This window comes from Ptychodera flava, chromosome 17 (genome assembly GCF_041260155.1).
Source record: "Ptychodera flava strain L36383 chromosome 17, AS_Pfla_20210202, whole genome shotgun sequence".
Taxonomy (NCBI): domain Eukaryota; kingdom Metazoa; phylum Hemichordata; class Enteropneusta; family Ptychoderidae; genus Ptychodera; species Ptychodera flava.
In genome coordinates this window covers 36,786,492-36,792,274 of record NC_091944.1, presented here as the reverse complement: position 1 = coordinate 36,792,274, position 5,783 = coordinate 36,786,492, and positions in this window count along the sequence as shown.

Below are 5,783 nucleotides of genomic sequence, written 5' to 3'. Positions count from 1 at the left end.
TTGTATCACAATATAGCATGTGTAATTACCTTTGGTCAAGTCCTTCAAGCTCTATATGCCAAACCGTGAAAGCTTGTTAGCTATTTATGCAAATTATGAATTAGCTGACATGAAAATGCAAAATGACTTTCAATACTGTTATAACCTGGTATAATGATCAATGTACACAGCATGTTTCGCCAAATTTTATCAAGTAAATGCCAGTATATATCCCTAATTTGGAAGGTTAATGAAATATGCATATTGGGAATTGGCTGAAAAAAATGTCAAATGACTTTCAATAATCTTGTATCATAGTATCTTTAATGTACATAGCAAGTTTTGCCAACTTTGGTCAAGTCAAAACAGATAAATATCGCTAATAAATGCGGGATATCGGACCGCAGGCGGGCGAAGATTGCATTATAAGCGCGCCAACCCAAACTCACTGCATGGACATCACATTTACGAAATCGAAGTCCAAAGTCAACTACGTCATTGTTAGAATAAGAGAGGTTTTCCATCACACGGGAGCATACCACCACAAATTTTGCACAGATGGCGTTGCACTGGCATTGAAAAAGGGTGCATGGGAGCATGGGAACGCGGGCAGTTTCCCTCGCTATGGGTAGGAAATGCATTGAGCAAGACACACTTCCGGGTTCCCAAAAAAACGAGGATCCCATTTACGGGGCGCTCAAATATAACTATTTGCTGTGATACATAGCAGAGGCGTATATGTTTGTGATGCTGAGAATAACATCAGTTAAAATGACGGGTTTTAAAAGTTGACGTTTTTTGCGATGAAACAGACTTCTGAAGGTAGCTCGCTTGGGGAACACGTCATCCCGGCCGCTGTCCGCTTTGACCCCAGTAATTCACACTGGTTTTGGTCGGCCCTAGGTACCCAAGTCACTTCGACCCCGTCACACTTTTGCCTACATGTCCACGGAGATGATTCAACATGTTCCACAACAAAGCCAAGACAAAAATTGAAAATATCAATAAAATGGCTTCACAAAGGCTGAAATACACGATACTCGATGAAGTATGAAGTTTATGAAATGAAATCAAAATTGACAACACAAGTGTTTGTCTCGGGTAATACCACTTGAAGTTGAACTATTCTACAGACTGTTTTTTCCATACAGTGCAGTATTTGTCAGTGACAAATTAATCTTTGCAATACATTTTTTTGCGATGAGCTGGAAATTTGATTAATATCGAGTTAATGTACATAAATATTCCGTTATTTACTGGGACACGTTTATTTTCTCGATCCGCTATCTGCGGACTACGTGCTGAAGTACATTGACTGTTCATGTCAATGATCGTTTCTCCCTCTGCAGAGTTTCTGTATCCCGTTCAACAACGCTGTACCTCGATCACACGATAGTGACGCTATGTAGCTGTGCAGTATTGAAACTTATCATAAAATGGCCACCTCGTCTAACAGTAACACGTATTGTCGGGATTATCGTACGGAAAAAAGACTGCAAAAGTAAGACTTATGAATCTTCATCAGAATTGAACACATCATGATTGTACACGAGTATCAACCGTGAATGCACGTTGAGCTCGGCAGTTACACAAGCATGGTACGCTACATGCATAGCCCTACGAGTATGGCGACAGTGCAGTGTCCGACTTTGGCTACGCCGCCTACCAGAGGTGGGAGGCGGCGTAGCCAAAGCCGGACACTCTCGTCATACTCGTAGGGCTAGCTACATGCACTGCCGCGATGCCGATCGTATGCATTCCAAGGCCTATCCCGGAATTTGTTTCACAAACAACCTCAAAGGAGAGCAAACATACTTCTACGGACAATGACGAACACGTTTCTTGGCGAAGCAAAATCAAAACAGTGCAGAAGTACATGAAGTAGGTCATGGCCTTGGACTCTGTGCACGAACCTGATTGGACACTTCAATAACTTTGACCCAAAGTTATTATTCATCAGCACTTCCATGCCATGAGGCTAGGTAGAGAACGTATGTACTCATTTCTGGTGATCGAGCAGCGAGGGAAACAATCAATTACCAAGGATAAAGCTAATTTGCTAAACGATATTTTATCTTGAATAGTGAGTTGAATGAGTAATAAAATATCATATTTTTAATGTTCAATACGAGGTTGAAACACGGAGGGACCGTGGTTGAAACCAGAGCTATCCAGCTGTAGCCATGACGGGACGTTCCCATCTAAATAACAGTGCACTTTCAAGGCATATTCACCCCGGCAAATGGGCTTTTCAACGGGTATGGAGCTTCTAATTAAAGTTATTTGCCATCTCGTAAGCTGTTTGCAAAATGTGATTAGAGATAGCGATTAAAGCCAGTGTGCAGGGAAGAGATTTTGCCTTACACACTTCACTCATACAGATAATCGTTCGCCTTGAACTTCTTTGAACATTGTACCCTAATTTTCACAGATTAGGACCTATAAATATACTACAAGCCATATGTTAGTTCAAATTAATAAAAGTAGGAACAAATTCCGATGTCCTGAAATGATAATACTGTTGTCAAGGTTTACACGAGATTGAGTTTGTGCCGCTTCACTGTACAATACCTTGGCATAAAGTAGTACCGGCCAAGCTATTGGTATCTCAAGTTGTTGACTAAGCGTTATGTAATGTCTGATTATATCTGATATAACTACGTTAGATTGCATATTATCAGTGCAGAAAGAGCCCAAAAAAGTGTACTGTTTTTTAGATGCGAGCATCCCGTCATGCAACCTGGACAAGCACATTTCACAGCGCCCTCAAACAGTCGATTGTTTTCACTTGTCATACGCGGCGTAACAGAAAAATTAAAACTTTCATAACTTCATTAATATCCAAGCCACGCCCACCAAAACCTTTTCAGTTCTAGCCATTTGAATTCTGAAGATGTCTACCAAATTTGACTGAAATACGTTCAGCCGTTTTTGAGAAAATGGACCAACAGACAGACAGACAGACACACAGACAGACAGACAGACAGACATCGCTGCGACATATGCTCACGTGTTCACACGTGAGCAAAAAATGAATTATTAATATTATCTATCTATATTGTGAAATAACGTTACAAGGAATAAAGATTACGAATCTTGGTATCAATGTTTGTCTTCATCACTTTTCAATGTCACCAGCGGAATGAGGGTAGAATGCGCCTTGGGGACAGATATTCGGACTCTCCAACTTTCACAATTCTTTTCTGATCTACCACTTGTGGGGTCCCCCCCCCCTAAAACTTTTGGCGTAAGAAAACTTTTCACCAGCTTAGTTTATCCAAATTCGAAAATTTTATTTTTCTCAATAGAGTTAACACAGGGATGGCAACCATTTTAAATGTTAAATATCTGTAAATCTTGGGTTATTTGTTTCTCTAGTACCAAAATTTGCATGGTGACCCCTGATTTCTATAATTGATTTTCAAAGAGAATGGTTGAAAGATTCCTTAAGGAAAGTTTGAGCAAAAGTTTGTCTATCACATTTGAGGTGCACACTACCTTAAAAACTCCCCAACTTGTCTCTAGGTGTTGTTCAGGCATACATGGTAGTTACAAGCTCACGAATGTACTTGAGTATTCTGTGAACACACCACTTTCTATGTGACAGAGTTTGCTAAACTTTATAACTTCAATTTACAAATCTCGAGTAAGTCTACGGCAGAATCTACAAGCATAACTAGACTAGTGCAAATGTGCTACTAATCTGCTTCGTGATTAATATACTAAAAGCAGTTTTTAGCTCCCATAGCCATATGTATATGGCAATGGAAGCTATTCTTATAGGCTAGGGAAATGTCTGTATGTATGTATGTCTGTATGTCTGTATGTCTGTATGTCTGTCCGTCAACATCAAAAACTCCAAAACCGCTGCACATTTCATCTTGATATTTGGTGTGTACATGGATGATGGGCTGTAGATGAGATTTTGTTCAAATGAAGTTGTCATTGCCAAAAATATGCAAATTAAGTGAAAAAATGTAAAAACAGTCAAAATTGAAAATCTCAATAACCACTGAGCAGATTACATAAAAAATTAGCATGTAAGTACTTTGGGCTGACCTGAAATAATTGTGCTTTTTTTGATTTTTTGATATTGTTGAAAATATACAAATTAGTGCCAAAAAAGGCGTTTTTGGTAAAAAATCTTCTTCTTCATGAACCGCTGGTCAGACAGCTTTGATATTTGGTATACAGGTCCCTAGGGATAACCCAAATTTGATCAAATTGTGATGAAATATGCAAATCTGTATTTTTAAGGAATTTTTTTGTCAGTTTTGGTCAAAAATTTATTTCATCAAAACCACTCGTCTGACAGCTTTGATATTTGGTATACAGGTCCCTAGGGATAACCCAATTTGGATTTGTTCAAATTGTGATGAAATATGCAAATCTGTATTTTTAAGGAATTTTTTTGTCATTTTTGGTCAAAAATTTATTTCATCAAAACCGCTCGTCTGACAGTTTTGATATTTGGTTTACAGGTTCCTACAGATAAACTAAATATGATATATAGAATATATGATGAAATCTGCAATTTTGTATTTTTGGTGCAATTTTTGACATTTTTGGTCAAAAAATGTGTTTCTCAAAAACTACTTTTCTGATGCCTTTGATATTTGGTATACAGGTTCCTGGGGGTTCTCCTAGTGTGATATAGTGAAATTTGATGAAATCTTCAATTTTTGTATTTTTGGGTCAATTTTTGCCGTTTTGGTCAAAATATTTGTTTCTCAAAAGTTACTCATGTGATAGCTTTGATATTTTGTATACATTTTATACATAATTATGATGAAATCATCAATTTTGTATATTTGCAGCTAATGTTGCCATTTTAGGTCAGGCCATCCTGAAATGAGCTATCAAAGATCTCAACCATCTTCATCAATACATATGTCACAAAAAGTTGCTCTCTACATAACACAGCAGAGCTCTGTCGACTATTGGGTCGCTTGTTTTTTCAAAACCGCTGGTCAGACAGCTTTAATATTTGGTTAACAGGTCCCTAGGATGACCTTAGTGAGATGATTTCATACAGTCAGGAAATACTTAATTTTGTATCCATGTCTATAGTAGCTTCAGGACATTGGCCTATGTTTAAGATAATGTTGTGATTCAGTAAGCATTTGAAATGGTAAACTGTATTGGTGTTGAAATGCGGTAAAAAATAATGAGAAAACATAGCTGAGGTGATTTTAGCAGGTTTGGTTTCCAACAAATATATTCAAAGTTTTTTCAATGTTAAAGAGTGATGGAGGGGGGGGGGGGGGCCTGGCAGATTTTCAAAAAAATCCAAACAAATGTCAATAAAAAAATCAGCCACAGAAGGTTTGTCAAAAAGAAAAGGTGGGATAGTGGGAAAAAAAGAATGTACAGTGTATCGGATAAAAAAGATGTTCCTCATCAATCTTCCAGACAACCCCTTTATCAAATGGTACACCCCTGATGTATTTTGTGTGCCATTAAACATGCAGTGTATTTTAGTTTAAGATGTCAATCAAGTTAGGTAAGGTTTGAAAGGAATAGTCAAGTTCACCACAGTTTAACTTTATCTCTTGTGTCATCATCCTTGTGTAATTGGTTAAGTTTGTAAGTTGCTCCAGATGTGGATATACCAGCTGTTCTGGAAGAAAACAATGTTTACTTTTCCCTATAGGGTTTCTGAGTTAATGATTGCATGTTGAAATCTCTCCATGTATCTGGTGCATGGGCAAAATGTAAATATTTGTTGCATGTTATGTATTTCAGTCTATGTCAAATATTGTAAATGAAAAATCAAGAACAGTTTGCTGTGTGCTTGTACAAGA